Source organism: Myiozetetes cayanensis, unplaced genomic scaffold, assembly GCF_022539395.1.
Source record: "Myiozetetes cayanensis isolate MyiCay16 unplaced genomic scaffold, myiCay2020 scf3, whole genome shotgun sequence".
Lineage (NCBI taxonomy): Eukaryota > Metazoa > Chordata > Aves > Passeriformes > Tyrannidae > Myiozetetes > Myiozetetes cayanensis.
The window spans coordinates 27203576-27229350 of NW_026087521.1; the positions used below are offsets into that span (position 1 = coordinate 27203576).

The 25775-nt window shown below is 35.1% G+C and overlaps 2 protein-coding genes across 3 annotated transcripts in view; one reads left to right on the forward strand and one right to left on the reverse strand.

Moving 5' to 3' along the window:
* Nucleotides 1-14655, reverse strand: part of LRRN3 (leucine rich repeat neuronal 3) — a 36925-nt gene extending 22270 nt beyond the window's left edge. The window contains exon 1 of the mRNA XM_050323960.1: nucleotides 14063-14655. The gene's annotated coding sequence lies outside the window, so the exon portion shown is untranslated. The remainder of the gene's footprint in view (nucleotides 1-14062) is intronic.
* The window catches only part of IMMP2L (inner mitochondrial membrane peptidase subunit 2), a 410416-nt gene that overhangs the window by 184720 nt on the left and 199921 nt on the right, over nucleotides 1-25775 (forward strand). The gene's annotated exons all lie outside the window — the stretch shown is intronic.

Sequence of the window (25775 nt, forward strand, 5' to 3'; positions counted from 1 at the left end):
TTTTTTGGTATTTACATCCTTGATAATTGTTTTACGTCTCACTATAAAGAACTAGGTTGAATATTTGCATAACATATCAGAATTGCCGTTAAGCAAATGATGCCTAATTAATGTTTTGCCTCTTCATGCCGTGCAAAACAAATTTTCCCAATTAATTTACAATTGATTACTCTATATTGTGTCCCAAGGGAATGCAAAAAACCTCTATTTATATGTTCCCTGCTATTCTGTTTTTGTAGTTTGATTAAACTAAACATCAAAAGCATCCAAAGGGAAGCATATGCTCTTAGCAGTAATGTCTGAGGCACTTTGAATACTCTGCAAAGCCTAAATACAGAATTAGCCTATATTAGTTTACCTTCCCAATCCAGAGGTTCCTGTGCTGCCAGACCTATTCAAAACTTCTAACCTGTTCAGCACTTGTACATGTGCTCATTTTGCTTGACAATCTAATAATATAATTTGCAGTTTTAGCTACATACTAAAATCCCCATCCTTGACAATTATAAAAAGATGTATCTTGGCTTGTTTTCTTCTGCTGGGCTGTTCCTCAGCTTTTGTATTCTTTCCTAAGGTACATGATGATGTAGAAGAAATCAGCAGAGACAAGTAAAATGGGCAGAGCAGCATTTACTGGTTAGAGCTTGTGAAAATAGCTAGCAGGAAGAATATTCAAACATACAAATGCTCATTTAATTCCAAAGACTTTTAATTTTTTATTATTCTGTTTCAAGTACAAATTTAGAAATACTTTTATTATCTTAATGGCACAATCATGTATTTGGAATGAGGAGTCAGGATGTAACCAAGTATTTTCCTCCATTAAAAAATATTTCCATGTAGAAACCAGAAAAAAATTACTGGAAGATGGGGAAAAAAATGCTTAAGATTCCTACCTTGACCTGTAAACCATAAATTATGAGTCCTGCCTTGGTTCCTGTGCCGAGGGCTTGGATAAAGGTCTGTCTCTAGGACCTGAGCTGTGGGTCTTAGGTGGACATAGAGGGTCCCTTTCAGGCTTCAAAAGCAAAAGAATGACAGAGGTTTTCTTAAGGTATGTTCATTAATGGCTAATTTCAGTTGACTCCCTTTTTAGCATTCTGGTTATTTTGTACTACTGTTGCAAGACATCTCATAAATTATATAGGGCCTAGGCATGTAACAAAGGGTTCATTTCATTTTGGGGAGGGAGAGCAGACAATTAATGAGTAACTGTGAAATGTTTTAATTCTTACTGTGAACTAAACCTTAATCTTTAACAGATGATGGGAATTCTAGATCTACATAATGAATACCATAGAACCATCATGGAATAGTTTGGGTTGAAAGTGACCTTAAAGATCATCTATTTCCAACTGCTTCACCCTAGGCAGTGACACCTTCCACTAGACCAGGTTGCTCAGGGCCCTATTAAGCTTTGGAAGATGATGTCCTCTACATTATTAAAGAAGTTTTGAAAGTTTACTTGTTTGCTGTAGACATCTGAAGGAACTGTAATAAAAAAATAAGAATGCAGAAACCAACTGTCAGGTTGGACAGAGTATAAATTTTTCTCCATACAGCTCTTAATCTTTGTTTTTAATTTGCCTATAAACAATAAAGAAAATGACATTGCAAAATATATACAACTACTCTTTCTTTAATATGCTTTCTTAAAACTTTGTGAAAATACAGGTACATGTTGTGACATGTAGTTCCCAATTCTCTGTGGTGCTGAGAGATCCTGATAGAAGTGCACAGTATTATTCTTCTACAGGCTGCTCTGTACCTCAGAAATAAACTGAGTAACATGTGGCAGTTGCTATGGTAACCAGTTTTTGCATTTTGCAGAAAAAGTCCAAGAATAAAATGCATGTAAATTGGCAGTGTGGAAAGCAGTATCACATATAGTCTCATATTCTCAATTTGTTCTTTGTGGTTTTTCTCTAGAGTATTTACATAACAATGAATTATATCTACTTAATCTTTTACCTGAATCTCCCATACACTTCTATTTTGTGTGGCTCAGGGAGACATTTAAGCATTCAGCTGTTAAGCTTAAACTGATTTTTGCCCTGTCAAACTATCTAGATTTACTTTCAATAATATATAGCTGTGGTTGTGCATCATGTTTGCTGAGTGTGATTATCAGGACATGTAAGCAGAAATTAAATCAAATTTTACAATTTGTCCTTTACGCTTAAAGATGTTTTCCTGTAATTGGTCAGATTCCATTAAGCATCTATCTTGAATATGACTGTCTGAAATAAAAGCCAGCAGGCATTTAGAGAGACAAGTTTTTGTTGTTCTCATAAGAGTTCCATTGGGGGCTGGAACAGGAGTTTCTTGTAAGGCAAACCTTTTTGTACTTGTTTTAGAAAATGTTTGGTAATAAATTGTGCAAGTTGCTGCATCCTTGTTACAAGAAGAAATCATTTTATAATGTATCATTAGCACTTTGATTTGAGTTCCATTTAAATACTTAACCCCAGTGAATGCCAACAAGAATACTTTGGCAAGTGTAATGATCATAGATAAGAAATGGTCTATACTAATACTTAGGTATTATTTTGGTGAAATTTTTCTCATAAAACTTCTTTGTCCTTCATACTTTTCAGTTTAGAGTATGCCTATACTTTTCCAAAAACATTTTTCTTTAAAAATATTTTTAAAATTATATCTTTTTCTCATGCTAAAGAATAGAAATGCAAACTGTCCACACAGGATGATTCTAATATGAGAAAAATACTTTAAGAGCCTTCCTAACCCTCCCTTTAAACTTAGTGAATCTCATGACAATGAGTTTATGCACATGCAGAAATTAGAACTGAAAGGCTTTCTTATGTTATCCACTGATAACATTAGCATAAAGGCTAGGTTAGTGCTGCAGCTTATTTCTACTCTGCTTTACACTCCAAGGCTTCAGCAAGGTTACTTGTAGCATTATAGTGTGGTTCTAGTTTGTCATCCTTTGCACATTGCTGTCTTTTTTCAAAGATTAGGACTAAAAATGGTGTTCATTTAATCATCTGTAAAAGGGTACTCTAAATTTTAGGGAACTCTAATTGACTAGTTCATGTTTCTTAAATTACTCTGGTAGAAGTAATTACTGAATGAATCTTGATATTAGAGATAACTATGAGAAACTCAGCACAAATGATAACTTCAAACAGATAAGTTTTCTCAGCCCAATCACTTCTCATGAAACTCATTGCAGGATTATAACATGTAAAGTGTGAAATATATTTTTAAATATATTTTACATATATTCACTACATGAAGTACAATACCACTCTAGGAGGTGAAAGCCAAAATTTAATGCTTAATAGGAAGTGGTTACTGTGCTAATTCTAATTAATGATTACTAACACTGCATTTTCAAAACTGTATATAAAACCGTAGTATATTCAGTCCCAGATCTGCAGAAAACACTGAATACCTGACTGAGCAGAAATACTCTCAGATTACAAATTAAGATGGTAATGTTTCAGGGAATGATTCTTCTCTCTTACTAGAAAACAGTTACTTTCTGTTATCTGAATAAATACAGTGTGTTATTTTAAAATTTTTAAACAACCTATTAGGGTTTTAAAACCATTTTTACTATCCTGCTGGGATGTAATCAAATTATCCTTCTCTTGGTAGGTAACAGCAAAGCAAATATTGCCTCATGACCAAATGGAGTTTTATTTCCTTTAGCAGTCTCTTTGCCTTTTTAGAATTTTCAACTCCATACAATTAGATCAGATACAGATTGAACAGTGCCCTTCACCTCTAGTAACATCTAAATTGCTCTCATCTGATGCAGTCGTACCAAGATGTCTAAGCAGGCTCTGATGACAGTGGTGCTGTAGATCTTTACCCAAGGCAATGCTGCCAAAGGGGCAAGCCTTTCTACTGGAAGGATCATAGCATCTTGGGATAGTCAAATTGGAAGGGACTCAGGAAATCTCTAGTCCGACTTCCCACTCAAAGCAAAGTCTGCTGTTATGTCAAACCAGCTTATGGAAGGTAAAAATCAAACTCTAGGGTTTTTTACTGCTTGGTATGCAGGACTTGACTTGTCTTTTGACCATTCCACAGATCATGGTGGATTCAATACTTTGATATGCCTGGCAAAATTTATTTTAAGCAATGCTAATGCAAATTTACTTTTTATGGAATTGATAATTTCCTCAGTCATGAGTATTGATTACTCTTTATTGTTTCTATTAAAATATCTGCATTGCAATTAATGATGGACTAGATGACTTCCACAGAATTTACTCAGGCTTTTTGAAAGTTTGGCCAACCTCTACATGGATGATTAAATAGCAGTATAGTGGATTTATGTCACAACTTTTATAAGCTTGCCATTGAATAGTTGTAGATGGATAGTCTACAATCTCAACATAACTATTATCATTTCCCTGCCACATTTGGGTCAGGCACGTATAGTGTGTGTTTATATAAACTTTTAATAAATTTTTCTTAATATTTTAGTGTTTTCTGTGGATAATTGTTGTTGCTAGGACTGACATAATGACATACCAACACAAGATATTGTTTGAAGAACTGATATATAAACCAATTTTAAAACAAAGTAAAGATTGCACTTAATCCACATTCACCTAAGATAAATGAAGATTTTTTTTTTGTTTCTTTCTGTGAACTTTTGGTAAACCTCAGAGGCTGTCAAAATAATGAAGGATAGCATTTGAAAAACAGAAAGTAATTCAGTATAAGAACAGGCCAGGACCTCAAAGTGTGCCAAATCCAAGTATGTGGATCTATATACTTTATATTGAACTGAAAAGGCCGGGGATCCTATATGTATGTGATAATTTGGAAAACATATGGGTAATTTGTGTTTCAGCATTTAAACCTTTGAAATTGTATGTAATTTTACTTATGTATTCTAGTTATAGTTCATTGTTAAGTGATACCTGCTGAAGACAATATTTAAATGACTAGTAAAGGCACCTGGATCTACAGTGCCTTGAGTAGCCTCTGAAGGCAGTGGGAGAACTGGTAATCATCAAATTTAAAATGAAAACTTTATTTAGAGGAGGCTCTTTTATGTAAGTACATAAATATAAATTGGCTTCCACTTTTGGAACTCCTAAGCCAAACACATAGTTTCACAAGAATGCATTCTATTGTATCTGAATCAATACTTTTTCAATGAAATTACACATTAATTGGTGAACCTTATAAATACTGCAATATATTAGCTTTTAAAAACTTCCAAATGTAATAGGGAACAGGAGTAGTAATAGGTATAAAACTTAGAAATTATGCCAAATTATAGAAACCTATAAGAATAAATACTAAAACTTCTGTCATTAAAATGGAGCAACAAAGAATCTAGCATTACTGCAATTAATAATGAAAATGTCTTTAATATCCTTTAATGAAGACATTAAAGTTTGCCTATTTCTTTAAAAGAAAATTTAAAAAAAATAGTAGGAGATATTTTATTTCTCTCCACATCAATGATATCTAGGCTAGTACCTTGAAAGTAGAGGTCAAAATATCTAAATTAATTCTGGGTTTTGTTTTGTTTGGTTGGTTTTGGTTTTGTTTGGTTGGTTGGCTTGGGTTTTTGCATTTGTTTTGTTTTGTTTTTCTTTTTTGTTTTGATTTTGGGATTTTGGGAGTGGGTTTGTTTGTTTGGGTTCCCTCCCCTGCTGTTCCCATGTTATTCCCCAGTCTGACAGCAATGATCATGAACAAAACTGTTCAGACATACTGACTCTGGTAAATGGAGGATTTTTTGAGAATAGCAAAACTCTGGTGTTAGACATCTTTTTGATAGGCTGGAGAGAACACTTTCTGCAGGAAACCTGAAGATCTAAGTGTCAGAGGATCACAGTATTTTGATTTATTTTTCAAGAGCTATAACTCATTAATGGACAAGAGAAAGATATATGGTCTAGACTAGAACTGTAGAAAATAGGACACAGAATATAAACTTTTGGCAATAAATTTTAAATTTGTGATTTCACTGTTATGACTAAAGCATAAAAAGCCAAAGTTCTATAGTAAGCCCCTCCTCTGAATATTTGGGAAAATTAAGGCAAACTCTTTCTGTTGCTAATGACAGGAATACATCTTTGATGTCTAGGCTTTTTGGACAAAACTTTTTACTTTCCTTATTCATTTATCAATAAACACACAAAAGAGTAAATTTAGTTGAGTTTTTTTTTTTAATGATTAGTTTGTTTTTCCTAAGTGGATTAATTATAGTAATTCTTAAGAGAAATATACACATAATCCATCTACTCACACGTGATAAAATGGCAATGTAAACACTGGTGTCCTTCATGGAAAAATGTTTACTACAGGCAAGTGAAACAGAAATAGGAGGAAAAAGTTACAGTCAGAACCATGTGTATCCATTTTGAAACATAGATTTAGAGTCTATCTTTCAAAGTAAGGTGCATATTAAATATTGAAGAGGCTTGCTTCTCCTCATCAAGATTGATGATATGCTATTATTGTTACTAAATATTACTGTTTCCTCATACAGATAAACCAGAATGCACTATAATTCACAAATGGTTGGTATAATTCTACTTAATTAAACTCCATTTGACCAGAAGTTGAAAACTAGGTTTGTTTCTAGTGATGCCTCAGACTGTAATTCTTGAAAAACAACTTAGCCAACTTTTCTAGACAATATAGATTGTGATTTCAAGTCTTTTGTAAGTGTCTAGGTAGATTTCCTATCACTGGCAGTTCTGTTTTCAGAAAGTCTTGAATTTCCATCTAGATGCTGTAACATGTATAATAATCTGGATTATTCTTAACAAGAAAATAAGTTGTTGAGGAGTTATTTTTGTCTTTTCTTTATGGCATGAGTGGAAATGAAACAACATCATGAGTTATGGGTTTTTAGATAGAAAAATGATGAAAACACCAAAAAGCAGAGAGAAAAAAGATTTAAAAATGCCTTCTGCTTCTGTTGACATCGATGTGAATTTGGCCATTTACCATAAATGGAAGTAAAATCACACTCAAAGGACTAACTGTGAAATGTTTCTGAATTGTTCCGTCTGGTGTGGAAATATTAATGATAATAGTCTAATTTATTTGGTTTTCACTGGTATTTATGTTATAATTACTTTTACAGTAATTATACTTTTAATTACTTTTACAGTAGCTTACACAGAAATTTGTTAAAACAATGTAAAGTGGAAACAACACAAATAGCAAAAAATCAAGAAGGAATAAAAGATAACAATTTCACTGAGGCTCCCACAATTGTTTTGATCCAGTCTGGTTTTACTGAGGTATTTGAACCTGTCAGAAATCACCAGCAATACACACTATCACGAGCTTTAGAGATACAAGAGAAGGCAATTTATGTTTTAGAATCTTTGGCAAAATTATAGATCTTGTGTGATTTGAACTTGGTCAGATTTTATTTAGTTATATCTAAAAGTTATTTTAATACACTTTTTATTTTTGTAGTTAGCAGTAACAGAATGTGTTAATGTGTTTTACAAAATGAAAGTATACCAGCTACAGAATGAAAACTGGTATTTAGATTTTATTATTATTTAGAGGTGTGGAAACATCTGTACTAGTGTGAACAGAAATGCATTGGCTCTCCTGACTACTGCTGAAATGGAGCAGTGGTGAGGGTATGGTCCAAGAGTACTAGGACTTGTTCTGAACCATGGGTTCTTCATAGCAAGTTCAGGTATAAACCCAAACTATTCATAGATAACACTACTGAAATATAGAGGTAAATTAATTGCATTAAAATTACTCTATGCACTAATATCTCAGGTGCCTGCTGCCTATCAGAGTGATCATAGTATTTGTGTAATGTGTGTTCCAATATGCAGATCATCAAGTGAAAAATGGAAGAATACTTCTGTTCAGTTTCTCAGATTGACTGGCTCTTTTTTCTACCCAGGAAAGATAGACTTCAGCGATTTGGCTGATGCTTTTGGAGGACAAAGTACTTTTTCTTTTGTGTTTTTGGAGCTTAGAGTTTAGAGTCTAACCCTGGAGTAGCATGCTGAATATCCTTTTTGTCTCTTACTGCACAGTAAAAATGAAATGACTAAAAATATGTTTGGCTGGCACAATATTGATGCCTGGATAATCTATATCAAAGCAACATTCAGAAGAGTATGTTACCTGAATTATACATGCTGTGTGAAATTGCTATTCAGACAAACATTTCTAGCTTAACAGATCATTATATTTGCAATTGCCTTACTTTGTCTTGTTGTACCTCATAAAGATATCTCTATAAACTGGTATAATGATCATTAATAATTCCATTTCTCTCAAGTACTGTTGAGGTGTAGCCCTTTATTTGGGCTTACCAGAAACTAACTAGCCAAACAAATTAAAACCAAGTAAGTACTTAAATTACTGTATTCTGAGAGTATCATTGAAATAATGGCTGTACACTCTCAGCTGTCTTTTTTGAAAGTTTATATGGTGCATCTTGTGTTAGAAGAAATATATCTTCAAAATGGTGTCACAGACTGAATACTTTTAGGATAATCTTTTGGTGTTATGCTCAGAGGATAACTAAGTAATTTTGTTTTGATTTAAAGTGGTATTAAATAGGAGTTGTGCAGATAATGCCCCTCAAGCTACAGTGGTAATGATGCGCCACTTGACTGTAATTTTATTTTTCATACTGAAAGGCTTTTTTATTTGTTTAGAATTTGAAAACAGAAAATATTGATTGTTCATAAATTGATTGTATTGTTTCAGAACCTTCCAGAGCGAGGAAGAATTTTTACAGCAGTGCCTGATTTCTGTATGGGACACATAAAAGAGCAGTTTAGTACTGTGCAGTGGATTTGGAGCTGTTGTTACACAGAAAAGAAGCTTTTCTGGAAGGCTCAGCTCCCATGTGAGCCTTGGCCAGGGTGGGCTCTCCTACCTCTCTGCTCCTTTTGTGACGTGGAACATGGAGATGGCTGATGTGGGGAGCTCAGCAGGTAATTCTGCACTTTGGTGGAAACACTGCACTGCACTGTACTGTACTGCACTTTGGTGAATTAACTCACTGTTAAGTGTCATCTGCAGAAATTGCTGATGTTTGACATGATCTCTAGAGAAAGCTGCTTTCCAGAGGGGAGAGGAAGTTCATTGACTTGAGAGAACTTGGCAACAAGAGTGAGCTTGGGGTGAAGAAACAAATGTCTCTCTCTAGTCTTTCTATTTACAGCTATGACACTTGCTAAAATCTTTTAGAAAAGTTTCTGTTTTCACATAAAAATATTCCTGACAGGATGAAAAATTTTATTAGGTCTTTAGGTACAGAACAAATCACATAAATATGATATAAATAGTGACTATACATCTCTGTTTTCAGCAGAGGTGTGCTACCATTCTAAAAGAGAAGACTTTTATGTTTATCCTTGTTCAGGGAACCAGTTCCATATTTGCACTTATTTAAATGCCTCCCAAATCAGGGATATATTTCTCGTGCTATCTCAAATAAGGATGACTTTTTGTTTTTGCACCATGATGACAAATCTAACCAACGTGGTTACCTTTAATCTCTCAAGACCACACTAGAAGAGCCCTAGTAATGTCTGACTATTGTGTTACCTTTGTAAAGAATATTTGGAGAGTTATCTTCTCTCATCCAGGATGAGGGTATAACAGAATACTATAGCACAGGGTACTATGATGATTTTTAAAAGGCCTCAATGCACAACTTTGCTCTTGGTAGTTTGTTCAATTATCCCATGTTCATTCTGGTTTATTATTCTGTAATTTGTTCAGTAGGTGATTTCTGAAATTGTCTGATCCCTAGACACAGAATTGTATAAAAATTATTTTTCTTTTCTTTTCATACTGATATTTGGATTTCCAGGCATTTTTGGTGCAGCTAAACCAAAGAATTTTACCTTTTTTATACCAAATCTTATAGAGACTTCAAAGTGTTTCCTGTCAGACTGGTTGCTATTTGCATAACAAGAAACTTCTAGTAAAAGGCTCTTGGGGTAATACTAATAATCAGTAGACATTTTAAAAAATATTCCCTATAGCATTTTATCCAGCTTTGCAGTGTTTACCTCTAAATACAGAGGCTTATGCAGGAAAGAGAACTGCTAAATGGTTTCTTTTGTGCCAATGTTGTCAAAAAGCATTTCCCAGTTTGTCTGAGTCTGTGGGAGTTGAGAGCAGAAAAGAGGCAAAATTTCTTTTCTCCTCTAATACAGAGGTCAGTAGAGTTAAACTACCATTAAATTTGAGGTAGATATTTTAATAAATTCCAGAAATACAGAAACTGAATAGAAATAACGAGAAGAGATCTTATTTTCTTTGAATTAGAGTGTTGCTGCTTGTGGCCAAGATGAAAGAGGAAGAGTTGTATTGAGATAAATCTTTTGTGAAAAAGAAATATTTCTCAATGAAGGATAATTGTTTGAAGAATACACTGTATAAATTTGTGTTTATGAAATTAATAGTTTCTTTCATTTCAATGTCTGCATTTGTTTTAGCTTTGCAGAAAACCAGTAACAGGTTTGGGAGTGCTAGGGGTGAGAGCATGTCTGTAGCTTGTATTATGGCTGATTGATTATACAGCACTATCTTCCATGTATAAAGAATAGGAAATCCTATTGGGAGAGGGTAATTGGATCAAGGAAATTTTTGAAAATAATTTGTATTTCACCCTCATGAAAATGTTCTTTCTCACCAGATGTCACATTCAGCTACTCCACAAAGAACCCAAAGTGGAATTATGTTTCTAGGATATAAACTTTTATCAGTTCGGGTCAGCTGGGGATATGAATTTATTATGGAAACATTGATGAAGTCATTTATAGATTGTATGTATAACACTGAAGGTCATACTGTTTGTTTAAATAAGTTCTTTATGAACTATGCCATTTCACACTAACAGCTTTTAACAGTTTGTGAACTGGTCAGCTGAATAAGTAAAAGGCACAGTAACTCCTTTTTACAGTTAGATTACAGTTGCAATGAGAAGTATTGATTTTTCTCTTAATACTAATGTGTTTAATGACTTTTCTAATGACATCTGTCACTACTGTTTCTTCTCAAATTCTGCTGTCATTTTCCTTTCAGTAAAGTGAAGGATTTGAATTGCTTGTTGTGTTGTTAGAATGAGAATTAATATTCTTCTAAAAGTAGTATGAAGGCTTTTAGGTTTTTTCTGTTAAAAAAAATTTACAAGCTGTCTGATTTTTAGTCTTCAGAAAAACTTTAGAATTTATCCATTCTTTGGTCTTCAGAAAATAGTTCCTTGAGCGCTACATGTGAAATTAGTTTTTCATTTTCAGTTTTTGCTACTTGATATTAAATAGAATTTGTGGAATTTGATATGGAAGGGGTTGTTAAGATAGTTTCTGACAATGTCTCTCTCAAGAGTTTTGTTTTCCTTCAACTTTCAATGCTACTATCTGAAGAAAGGATATATCAATTAACTGAAATGTTGATGTACCATAGATGACTAAAACCTACAGTGCAAAAAAGGTTTTGTTTTTCCTCTGTGGTGACTTTTCTTACAGAAGTTAGATGGAGCTTGTCTTGAAAAACTCTTTGCTTTCTGCCACTTTTTTTCTATTGTTTTGATGCTCTAAAGTGTGTCTATTGAATACCAGCCTACTTTCACTTAGAGTCATTTTTACTAAGCAGCAATGCTTTTGGGTTGTTTGTAGAATAATTACTAATATAATAAAGGTTAAGAGTGAGAGTCAAAGCAAGTGGCTCCAACACTGCTAAATGGTTTGCTCTCACTTGCAAACACTTGATTTTGCTCCCTAGTGTCAAGGGACAAGTGATCACGGGTGATTTGCAGGACTTGAGTATTTTCATAAGCTGCTCAATCTTGATCAGTTAGCAAAGATTATACACAATATTTTTGATCTGCATTACACATTAGCAACATTGCCTAGTTGATTTGGTCTAATTCTGGTGAAAAAATGAAATACTCACCCACTTCAGGGTACTCCAAACAGGCATGCTCTGATGTCATGCTCAGAGCTGCCACCCTGAGAGGCGGGACTTCGGGGGTTACCATAACAACATCAGCCAGTCGTTGCCTGACACTACAACATTATTACAGGAGCTTTGAAGGAGTATTAACAAAATACAGTCACGATACATTTTAAGAATGTCTTTGCTGTGTCCTGAGACACTGCATCTACAGCATATTTTCTCTGTACATGTTATGATTGAAATGGCCATATTTTTCTGAAACTCTTTGGCATATCTATGTAATATTTTAAAATAGCACACTAGAGTATATGTGGCAAAACCCAGTATGCATTAGTGTAAAATTACTCATATTTACTTATTTTTTACATTTAAAATGTGTAAGGATAAAGATTCAGAAAAGCTGAGCAGGTACCATGGTATGTAGAAAAAGTTTCCTCTGAGTAGTCCTTTGCACATAGCATGAAGAGATCAAAATCAGGTTTTCTCTGTTTATTGTATAGCATATTCTGTAAAAATCCAATCTAGGAGCTTGAAATTCTTGTTTCAACAACTAAAATGCACATGTAATGTGAATGAAAACAGGATACTTAATTTGACCAGAGATTGTGTTTCATATAAAATAAACCAGCTTGCTTTAAACAGATTCCATAGACTATCTGAAACAGAGGAAGCAAGGTTGCCAATAGCAGGAGCTAATGCTTCCATACCTTTCATTTTTACTCTGAAAAGAAAACCTCTTCTTAAGCTCATTCATTTTCCAGAGGGAACGTCGAATGCTGTGGCACATTGCCAGAGCTGCTTTATTGTCACCATTTATAAAGGTCACCTGAATTAATTGACTTCTTACCAAACATATTGTTAAGCTACCCATCGCCTGAGATTTTTGGTAACGTGGCAGACTTAAACCCAGTGGCTATCTGTTGATGCTTGTTTCACAGCGTTAGTTTCTCAAAACACAGTAACTCTAAAATTACAAGCAAATAATTGCATTGCTGCAAAGGGACAAATTCTTTGTGATGTTTTCCAGACTGTACAGGAGTGAGGGGGCTAAAGGGAGAAAAAGGAGTGGGAGAAATAATGTAAATACTGAGGTAGTTTTAGTACAGATATAGTGTCCTAAAAGCAAACAAAAGCATACAGGAAGATGCAGGTTGTATTTTCTCACTTTGAAGCATGCATCAGATAGCTAACCTGTCTTTTTTATGGTGTTAAGTAAAATATCTCTTTTTCACAGATGCATGAATTACAGATCCATGTTGATGGACTTTACTGAATGTGTTTTTTATCTGAAGGGATACTAAGGTACTCTTATACTGCATGAAAGAAATGACATACACATGCATAAAAACATTAGGCAACAGTAGTGCTAGCATGAAATTTTATGTTGATTAAATTGGCTAAATAGAAAATCACTGATTTTTTTTTCTAGCCCTCTGCATTTGCTTCCTCCTCTATCCCCCTGTGTTTGGTTCTCTTTCTCAACAGCAGTGCTGGGTAAAAACTCCTGCTAGACATATGAAAACAAAGATATGGAAAGCAAAGACAAACAGTTATGAGCCTTTCTATACTACACCAAGCAAAGCTTTTGTAGTGATGGATCTGAACAGTGTCCTTACATGTAAATATACTTTAGAGGCATCCTGCAGAGATCCTGTTAATTACCAAAGAAGATTAGAACTCTTTTGCTTAATGTGATCCTTTTTACCTTACGGTCTGTTCCAGCTGCATCAGTAATCAGACTGTCCCTTCTGACTGGAAAGGGGATGTTTTCAAGCGAAGTCATTTGCCACAATCCTTAAGATGTAGCCTGGCAGAAATTCAATAACTGTTTGTGATATGCTCATTCAGCCTCACTCCTCAGTGGTTTTTAGGTCCTGACATAAACAGCATTTCCCCTAATCCTAGCACTGGAGAAAAGAAAGGAGGCTATCCTGTGTCTTGTTTTATTTATTTAAAGCTAACAAATGCACTAATCTGATACTACTGCGATCATATTTAGATTATCTCTGACATAAAAAGCAAATTGCATTTGCATTTCTGTTCAGAAAGTAAAATATGAAAATATGCTAATAAAATAACTTTACAAAAAGAAGAAAGAGTCTACAAGTTAAGATAAAAGTCAGGGTAAAATTGAAAATAAAGAGAAACTTACCCTATAATAGGAATAGTTTCAGAGCTGAAGGAGTTCTTGCATCTCAGTAATTTTGAATCCTTAGTTCAGGTAGCCACATGCTTGTATTAATGCCAGAGTCTGAATAGATGTGCATACACGTATGTATGGGTGTGAATCGGTGTCTAGCGGTCTATATAATACAAAGATGTATCTATTGATATCCTACAACATGAGAGACACTCTGTGCTGCCAGCTGAGATGCCTTGCCTTTGCCAGAGCGCTGTTGCTGCCTGGCTCTCTGAGGCTCGCAATCCAGTGGAGAGAGAAAGTGGCGGGGTGGGGGGGGCGGGGGGCAGAGAGATGCTCGCTAGCTGCTCTTATTTCTCCTTGTTTCCGTGGTGGTTAGTGGTGCATCGTTCAGCCGCTCGATTGTCACGCTGACATGGTGCTGCCTGTCAGCGGTCATTAATAACTGAGCCCCTTCCCCTCCCCAGAGAGGAGCCGATGCTCCGCCGTGCCCAGATGCCGCGTAATACGCGCGGCTGCGCCAGCCGGGATGGCCGTGGGAAGCTGTCTGAGACGTGACACTGCTGCTTCGGGTACGGATGCACGAAACCAGCCTGTGCACGCTTCCAGATATCTCTTCCGATCTGTGGGAGCTACAGGGCATGCTTTGTGTTTGTACAGAACAGATCGGGAGGTCCAATTTCCTCCCTTCCCCCCCGCTTTGTTTTCTTTCTTTTTTTTTCTTTCTCTCTCTCTGTTTTTTTTTTTTTTTTTTTTTTTTTTTTAAATGATGTTATCTGTACTCAGGACAACTTATTAGAGATTACTGAAGTTCTGCAAAGGCTGCCGTAGTTCAGGGGACACTGTGTGTTGAAAACACTCAGGAAAAATATGCTGTGCCTTGCTGCCAGTTTTAGTGCTTTTTTAAGCGCAAGACAGGAAAAGATTTTACAGACTACACCCTTTCAAAATTTTGTCAGATATTACATTTTGCTGCCTTTGTTTATGAGCAGAAAGTAAGAGCAATAATACATCTTCCTGAGAAATAAAAATTTGGAACAAACTGAAAAATGGTTTGGTAAATAAAGTCAGTTTCTTTCAGTCTCTGTCTACTTGAGTCTCTCTTTAAGGCCATCCAATTATATAAACAATAGGCTGCACAGATTTGTTCTTCCCTTTCTTCCTTCTTTCTCTCTTTGTGCCATGCTCTTTGGTGAAGAATTCATTTTTTCCCCATTTTCTGTGTCCATGAACAAAGAGTATCCAAACTATGAAGGTTTTAAAAATTATAAAATAATTTGTGATTATCATCATCCCTGCTTCCAGATATACAAAACAATAAATGAGATAGATATTGTTAGGAGAAGGTTGGGATTTTTTTTAATATAAATACTATTTATATAAATTAAATTAGTTTATAATAGAAAATGAACAACAGTGAAGAACAAAGAATTGGTTATCAACAGGTCAAAAAAAGGAAAATGTTGGATCTCTTATGTGCATTCAGTCCCAAAGCCCTGAGCGAGGCAGGCCACCCTCTAGTGGACTGAAGTGAGATGTGGTTCTCATATCACACTCATCTACTTTGAAGAAAGGCTTGCAGTCCTGTCTATTAAAAATAAGAAAAATTTGTGAAGATTAACAAATGGTGTAAATTAGAGTACTTTTTGCAACGGCAGTAGCAACAGAATTCTATTATAAAATGGTTGCTATTTTATGAATACTACATTTCATCTCCATTCACTTTGAATCTGAGATCTTAGGACTGCATTGTTTTTAGATTTATTCTGTAAGAAAGTTATTTTACTCTCCATAAAAACACTTATTATGGAAAGTGAATTCAATTAATACCAACTTCCTGAATAAATTTCAGGTTGTAATAACTGGTTAGAGAAAAACCACTCCTGTTAGGTTCGATGATACTTACACTGTTTCTGTAATAAAGCAGCATTTTCCTTCTGCCACAAATTTGGAAATACTGCATTTAAACTAAATACAGGGAACAAAGTTTTATTTTTTTAAAATATATGCACCATTCATTTTTCACTCATATAACTGAGTAGGACTGCCTGACAATTGAAATAATAGCATTTAATTGACAGGTATGTGCAAGGTATGTGCAAATATGTGAGCTACCCTAGGTGAGGGTAAGTAGCCAAGTGACCCTTTGATATTATCCCATTCTCTTATTATAGGCATTCAATTTTTTTCTAATGTGAGCTAAAAATTTATAAGAAAACATATGGGCTAACCCACCTTTCAAGTCTTCTTGCCTTAGTTTGGGATAGGGAACTCCTCAGGTCAGAAACCCCATGTCATCTTTCTGTAGCCTCAGGGCTCATTGGTGAAACCTTGTTTCTCTTTAGCTCCCACAAAATGGGGCCTTTGATAGTATGTCATGCTCACCACCATGAGCTGCAAATACAAACCACTGTAAACTTCCCAAAGTGAACCTATGATCCTTCCCTGCTGCACAACATGTCCCATGTTGGATGGGATAATGCTCAGGATGTGTTAGGTCAGCACAATCCAAAGCCGGAAAAGTAAGACTTCTTGCCATACTAGCCCCCACAAGAAAAATGGTAATTCTTCCTGATCTCAGCCATGTCCTACCTATCCCCCCTAAAGATATCAACCTGTGCTACAGGTGGGATAATGGTCAGAGTAAGAAAAGAAAACTTCAAGAAGTTTGGGAAAAGTTGAAAATACAAAAATGTTCTGCTAAAGCCAAATAAATACCCTTTCTCTTATCCAGTGGAGAAACAGAAGATCTGGGGGAAGGGAATAGGTAGGAACTAGCGTTTCCATCACATGAAAGCTTTCTTGTGCCCCTAACCTCCTCATGTACTCACTGTCATTCATTCAAAATCTGGCTTTCTAATTAATGTGAGAATCATGCAAAAACATATTCAATGATTTGACATGTGAAATTAAGATTATAGAAGTGCTTCATTTTGGTTGATTGCTGTGGACTGTATAATTAGAGGGCTAGATAATGAAGTCAGCTAAAGTATACTTTCATAAAGAAAGTCAGTTCTTATGATAGACTATATATGCAATTAAAGTGACTCCTTGATAGGCATACATTTACATATTAGTTAAAATGTTATTATGTGATATTAAAGGTCTGTTTCGTACAAAAAAGTTAAATAATTGAATTTTGTAGTTTAGGTAATTCAAAAGAGTAATTTTTTTCCAAACTGTCTGCAGGAGACAAGTGTCTTTCCTAACCAATAAAATTATGATACTTAAAGTTCATTAAGTTATTTTCCTGCTGATTTCAATGTGGTGCTTGGTGATTTTAAAATATCAATGTAATATATTTTATCAGAATCATATATATAGTTTAATAGGTTACAGGATATAAAAAAAAAATTCTCTCAGACTGATAGAGAGATGATTAAATTAATGTAGACTAGCTCCAGCAATTTATTTAGCATGCATTTTATCTGATTACTGAGTGCACATGAAAGAAACTAATTAATTTGTTGTTTGTAATGGACAATAAACACTGCATAAAAACCTTAGTTATTAAAATACAGTGTTTCTGTGTCTGCATTTTTCTCAAAATTGGAAGAGAATTTCAAAACTTTTCCCCTTTTTTCTTTACATAGAAAGGTGAAGCATCCTTGGGCCTTACTATCACAGAATCACAGAATATGCTGAGTTGGAAGGGACCCACAAGGATCATCGAGTCCAGCTCGTAGCCCTGCACAGAACCATCCCCGAGAGTCACACCATGTGCCTGAGAGTATCATCCAAATGCTTCTTGAACTCTTTCAGGCTTGATACTGTGACCTGTAGGCTTGTTGTGGTTCAGGGTATTAACTGTGACCATTTCTAGCGTTTTTAGGCTCTGAGACCACAGCTGCATTTAGAATGCAGCAAGTGTAATTAAAAACTATAATAAATACTACGCAGTTAAAATAAAACCACACAACTATTTGATTTAAATTCTTAGATGACAGATTTTATGTCAGAAATTGGCAATTAAAAAATTTAACTGTGTATCCAAACAGATTATGCCCATGTGTAAAAGAAACAACACTTTTTGAATAGCTTTATCACTTACAACTACACGTGTCCCTATCCTGGTTTCTGAGGCGCCATGCCTACAAGAAGGAGGGCTCAGTGGTGGCTTTTCTCACTTTCTTCTTGTATCCCTTAGAGTAAAAAAAGACATGAGCTGGTATCTGTTTGACAGATTAATTCTCACCAGTTCTGCAATGCACACCCTTAGTGTATCTTCCATGTGGGATGTGAGGAGGTATTAATTTCTGAGTGAAGGTCCAGGATTGCTCAAAGAAATCTGTTTTGGGGTGTCATCAGTTAACTTATTAACTGACTTATTAATAATAACCAGTTATCATTGTGTGATTTGCCTGAAAGAGAAAAAAAAGAACCATCACTTCATGTAACCCCATTCTGCCAGCATTTTCAGTGCAATGTCATCAATCTGACATTGTCATGCACATTTTTAGATATTACTGCCAGACTATTGACATTTTCCTATAAGGGTTATGTTTCAATACAGACAAGGAGTAATTTTTATTAATGTGGATCCCTCCAAAATTGAATTATTTTTCAATTATAAGCAAAAGCAACATTTCTAGCTCTTGTTCTTTGTCTTTTTTGAAAATGAAAGGCTTGTTGCCAACAATGAATTCAAATTTCTACAGTTGTTCTTCATAATGGAAAGTGTTATGCTCAGATTATTTAACCTGTTACCAAGTTTCTTTTATCAGATCTAAGAGTTAGTGTTGATACAATAGCAGAGTTTCCTAAAGCAGAGCAAACCAAATCTAAGCCATGAATCTGTAAAGAATTTCACATAAGGAAAACTTCACATCTACACAAAGCCCCACTTACTTCATTAGAAGCTATGTAGGTTCTAGGTGCCATATGAGTTAGCAAAATCTGGAACTGCATAGTAAAAAGAACCTTACAGTACAGGCAAATTCAATTATGTGTGATGGGGCTGATGAAAGCAAGGGTGATGAGCTGATCTTGGTGATCAAGGAGATTTGCATAGTTCAGCAAATTTGCCTGTTCATTTAGCAACTGTGTTCTATGAAACAGAAAGTACAAGATCGCAGGCAAGAGCTATATTCTCTTTCCTCATTATAGGTCCCAGAGCTATAGTCAGCCTTCCTCAGGAGTGGCTTAAGGTCTGAAAAATCTTAATATGTTTTATTCTTACTGAATCCAACACAGAGTGATATCTGAGTTCTTCTAATTTTCATCCTTGACCCTATTTTAATAAGCAATGATCCCTGGCATACCAGCATCTGCTGAAGGCTGAAAGTCTTCATATGAGTCACACATAGCAACCACAACCTCCCTGTGTCACATGGGACTCTTAATGAAGATGCAGTAGTGAAAAACAGCTAGAGAATCTTTATATGGAGCTGGATTGGGTAGATGAAGTATCCGTAGAACAATTTCCAATCTCAGTGTATATATTTCGTTTAAAAATTCATTTCATCTCAGTAAGTTTATGTCTTACTAGTGGTGACATCTCAGGTTTTGTAGCGTTTTTGTAGCCAGTAATTGAGTTATGACTTACTGGGATCTTCTAAATAGTAGATCTTTAGGAGTGAGGTGCTCTTACTGATTTCTTAAGGATCTGCTTGTCATTCATGGAACCCAGAATATATATATCTGGGATATATCTGTTAGTGCCATGGCTTTTTGAGCTAGTCTGAATTTAAGGTTGTTGAAGAAAATAGTGGCAGTAATGATTTGAATATAAGGCCTAGAATTTTCATCCTGGTGAGCATTTGTTGTAATTCTTATGGGTGGAAATGAGTCTTGATCTTTCTGTCCTTATAGAGAGGATTTTTTTTTCATTTCTTTGCTCATATCTATTTTCCTTTCTATGGAATATTAACTGATTTTTTTATGTGAAACAGGTTTACCCTCTTTCTGTTGACACTGTGTGGTGTGGCAAATAGTACATGATCAGTGAGAGGGAACGTCCTCAATTTTTTTGTAATTTAGCCAACTTAATTTATCCCTGATAATGTCATACTTGTGACAATATATGGTGCATATATATGGCAAGTCTTTGTGTGTTTCTCAGAGGCAGAACTTCAGACCTGAATTTCTTTCCTTTTTTGATGAAACTAAACAGACTATTTTTGTTACATTTTATTGTGGTTTAGTATTAAAAGTGGATGGACTACAATAGCAATTCTAGATAATGTGCTTTTCATAACTATTTGCACAAGAGCTATATTGGCTATTTAGAAAACTTTAGAGTCACTAAGTTAAATATTAGAACTAAAATGTCATTCTGCTTCTAATCACTTTGAGACTAAGAGAAGTATAAGAGTTATTTTTCTATGCCACCAATAGCATGAATTTGTCTTGGTGATCACAAGAAACAGCATGAATAAGTGCAGTGTGTGTTCAGAATATGGTTACCTAATGATAGTTTAAATCAAGTACACTAAACTATTACACTGTAATGGGCACCAAAGTGAATTTTTAGTAGTTTAGTTGAACAATTTTATTTTTTACAAGTTGCAGATCTAGAAAATTAATTAAAAGGTCACTGGAACCTACAACATCCTTACTGATTAAAGCCCAAACAATGTAATTAGGAATGCAGTAAACGTTTTCCCTTTCATGTCATTTGACTACCAAAAACCATGGGTGCACGTTACGTATTTAAATATAAGATAAATCTTACATCAGTAAGTTGGGGGTAGAAAGGATCATGCACATAATGACTTACTGGAGGAGGAGCTGATTCAGAGGCTTTCACATAGTCCCCATTACTAAGGAAACCACTTATTTTGTCTGTGCATGTTTTGAATAGTTCTCTCATTTGAAGTCTGGTGCTCAGACACTGAGGATTGCATTAAAGCACTGAGAAAGAGGCAAAGAAAACAAAAGAGGCATAAACCACTCTATCTCTAAGGAATAGAGAGTATTGTATTAAATGCTTATGAAAGTGTACGTATCTGTATATATATATATATATATGTGCATTTTTATTGTTTTGCTCCTACAAAAACCAACTTGAAAATATTAATAAGTAAAGCAGGGAAAGCAGATGTTTTGTCCTGCACTTCGCATGCCTCTGTTGTAAGGACTCTTAAGAAATCTGGTGTACTATTTAGGTAGCAACAAATATGAGTTCTGATTTTCATTCCCTGAAATGAAACAGGGTATTATATTGAAGTAGAAAGATGTCCTGATCCAATAGTAATGGCTAAAACAAGACTGCAGGAGTGGTTGTGCATACAACAGTTGATCAAACCTTTGCTTGGAAAGTGAGTCTGTGTTGGTAAAATTCCTTGATGAAGGTTAAGACGTGACTGCAAATACACAAACAGACACACTTAGGTTACGGGTCACCACATTTATCCCACATAAATAGCACATAAATTCTGTGCTGACCAAACACTTATATTAACAAACAATGATATATATTGATATGCTCAGAAACAAAAGGTTGCCTTAGTAAAGCCAGATGAGTCTGGTTTGATGGGATATATTTTTAAAGTATAAGCATTTAAATAATTTGCAACTGATTTCAAAGTATTCCTCAAAGACCAGAATTGTTTAAAAATAAGCTGAAAGTGTCAGAGAAATGTAGAAATCTTTCAGATTACTAGAGAACTGTAGGGAAATTAGGTTTGTGGCCAACAAATGTTCTAATCCAGCATGTCCAATATATGAATTAGTTTATTAGTTAGTTTTTCTATCAAACAGGATAGAAAGCTGAAGACAAAGGTGGAAATACCCATTTTTAAGGCCTACAAAGCCAATGACTCTGTAGGGTCATGTGACAACAAAACCAATACTACAGAAAGTTAATTTCCCCTGTGTTTAGTGTGTGTTAATGCTGATTTATTTTGAAATGAATAGACTTAAGTCATCAGCCATTGCCATCTGATATGTCAGATGAATAACTATTATTGCATACTTCATGAGCCATTTTGGGTGACAAAGTTTACTTTTAAAGCTAATACACCTCAAAGGGATTTATGTGTGTGCTTGTGTGCACAGCTAAAGAGCAATCTGACCCTATAGATTTTTTTCTTTAACTTCTTGACTGCTAAAGGGGAGGGGGAAATGACAGCTGCAGTAAAACTGACATATCTTTGCTTTGACTTTGTTGCATAATTTTGGGTGAAGCAAAATAAATGTCTTTAGATTATATAGAGATATCATAACTCATTTGTCTCAGCTAAGAAATATCAATTTTTAATATTTCAGAATATTTGTGTTTGCTCAATACTGTACTGGTTGTGTTTGCTCAATACTGTACTGGTTGTGTTTGCTCTCTGCTATCTTATTGTAAGAATTCACAACATGCTTATAGGAACACTAAAATCATTACTATTCATTATCCTTAAATTTTGTTTGCAGCAAGAAATAAGATCCTGTGTTTTTGGTAATACTGACCATTTCCTTTATGGTGTAACTGGTATGTTTCAAAAAAAATGCATTTAGCCTCTAACTCCCATCAGTATTACCATAAAAGAGATGAAATCAATATTTTTAATAAAATAACTGGGATAGGTACTCTCAGAGAAAGCTAACATCTTTTTGTTACAAGGGTAAGTTTACCTGGTGAGGACCAGGACCATTTGATACTGAGAGATAATTAAGAGTTAATAATTTAATTTACAATTCAAGTTACCAGAAAACAAGAACTAACATTTTGTAATAACTTAAATATTTGGTAATTGGGTAAAATTCTAATATAAAATGCAGTAGATAACATAAACATTTATTTAGTGCCAAGTAAATTTTATGATAACATCACGGTGAGGAGGGGGCAATGGACAGGTTGAATTGTATTGAGGGAGGTTTTCCCTCAATAAGGAGGAACCTAGGAATGGCATTCAGAAAGGCTGTTTGAACCTTAATAATAGAAATGGGATTACACGCTAAGCAGTCAACAATGAAAGGTCATTTGGAGCCAATAAAATGTAATTCTGCTGTAAATTGTGGGCTTATTAGAAATAACTGAGGAGGAGAACATACCTCTGTATTACTGGTTGATCAAGAGGTACGAGCTCACAGCATGGCATAGCTGTGGAAAAAAGCAAGTATTTCCTAGGATGCTCCAGGATTGTTGTTCCCAGTTGTTCCAGGAGCAGTAAGGAATTAGTAACACTTTGGACACTTCATTTAGAATAATTAATTCAGTGGTGATTTTATGCCTGAAAAATATTCTGAACTCTAACTGGAACACATGCAATTAAATACCACCCAGATGACAGCAGAGCCCACATTACAGAAGGGTTTATAAAACTTGCCTAGTGTAGTGTAGGAGAGCTGGGGAGAAAATAAGACTCCTGATGATAAGTATGTCCTGCTGGTACACAGTGAGGTAAAGGTAGCAGAACAATAAAATTTGTATGTGAATATGATTCAATTTAAGTCTGGAAATTAAAAGAGTATTTGGGGTTTTTTTCTTCACGTTTTAGTCATCACATCCTGGAATAAATTTCCAGTGGAAATAGTTTGGGTAGAAAATCGAAACCAAGAGGAAACCAAAACAACCGCAACCCAGATGAAATGAATCACTAGTAAAGAAACCTCCTTAGAGATACTGATTGGTATATTTATGAAAGAGGTGCATTTACAGATAGCTGGCTGCATGCCTACAGAAGAAGAAACTAGACTTAACATTTCTGTGTAAATCTAGTCCTCATCTGTATGTGCTAAAATCTATTAAGCTCTTTTCGATAATCTTGAATATTTGTGACTATTGGAATATCTAACTCCACAACTGGTGGAAATACTTATTTTTCAGTGTTAAAACAGCTTTTCTCAATATTTACCCACGTAAGTACAAATAAAGTTAGTATAAGTTTAGTAATTTACATTTACTTGCCACTGTGAAATAATGCTTTAAGTATCTCTACAGGCAATTAATTGAATGACACTGCAGAAAGTTCAGAAGAAAAAGGAAACGAATATCCATATTATAGTCTTTGATTTTGAGTTTTCTAGTAAGTTCTAGATACAGTAATCCTTTTGATAATATTCTCTAAAACAAATTTTCAGGCCTAGATTTTACCCAAAGTACTGTTCAGCTACAAGAAAGTTGCAAAAAGCCTTACATGCACACACACACACACACACACACAAGCATATAAACCTCCTTCTTTTATATTCAAAATCCTCGAGCCCCAAAATTGCCTAACTTTTTAGTGTGATCTTTCAGCACTCTAATTTTGCTGACATCTACTTTTTCTTTGAGTAGCTCTAAGAAATAGCTGCAATAAATCCACTTCTTAAATACATCTGTATTCTTTCTTGGGCCTTAGGTTGAACTTCTCTTCAGCTAATAGGCCATCGATATGTTCAGCCATCTCCTGAAGTGCCTTTAATAGGCAGGTACATTAACTCATTTCATAGTTTCCTACAGAGAGATATTCATCAAGGTAACAAACTTGATGATGGAAGAGTGTATTCTTGTCATTACTGCTAATACGGATATTATGCCAAATAGGCTTTCAGGAACCAGAACACAGATAGTTATGGCCTTAATGAAATAGTAATAACATTCAAACTGGAAACCCAAGAAATTAAAATGCATGGGTTGAAGAGGGAGAAATCAAACTGCTGATACATTCTCATATTTTCCGAAGGGTTCTCTCAGGACACATATTTTTGCTATGGCTGCTGTTATGTCACATGGAGAATATTGAACTAAACATAAAGGAGACTCAATATTGCTATTTAAAAATGGGCCTCAGGAGTAACTTAAATGGTGAATAATTTGCTACATCAGGCAGGAACACTAACTTTTGACCAGGAGAGGAGATTCTAGTAATTCCAGTAATTCCACTAACCTCTCCTGAGATCATCCTGGTTCTGAGTATGAGTGCAACTACTTTTGGAGAAAAGCCAAACTCTTCATTGCTGCCTTTAACTGAATATTCCTAACTGATCTAACTATAAATTACCTTAGGCTTTGAATCTCACTTTCCACAGATTCATCTTCCCTGTACCCAGTCTTTTTCCTCCTCTTATAATTGTGCAAAGAACATGAAATTACTTTCTCCCACCTTGTCCCTAATTTTTAAGAAAAGCAATTCACCTTTTCTCTGAAATCTTCCTTGCCAACTTCTCAGATCTTTGTCCTTGCAAACTTCTGGCTAAAGATTTCAATCCTCTGCTTCCTCTTTCAGGGCGTCTTATGCGTCACACACTTTCAAGGCTGTCAGTGGTAGGTCTGGCACTTGCTACTTGTGTATAATCTCTTCCTTCCTTTGGGTGTGGCAGAAAGACTCCTGTAATCTTGATTTAACGACTGCTATGAAGTGGTCTGTTTTAGGAGGGCTCAACACATGGCCAGTCTGATCCTAGGACATTGCTGCCTGCATAAGACCTGCTTAATAGGCTATGCTTCTGTGTGTTTTCCTTCTTTCTAATACAGAATGAGCATGGGGCAGGCAGAAGAAACACTTATGGAAAGAATAAGTGCTGTCTGAGCAACTGCTGCCCCTCACTGCAATGCTCCTGGAGTCAGCCCCATTTCCTTGTTTAAATCATCAAAAGGTAAAATCATGGGTGCAGTCCATATTTCTTCTTTTTAGTGTAAAAGAGCTGAAGCATGTACATATCTATATATATATGGAGGTATATATTTCATGGGTAAATGCTTTGAAAGCTTGTAAGGCAAATAAATTGAAAGGTCAGTATTCTGGCTTGGATGAACTGGTGAGGGAAACTTTTACTTGGCATATGCCAGTATGACCTTTTCTTTGCCCGT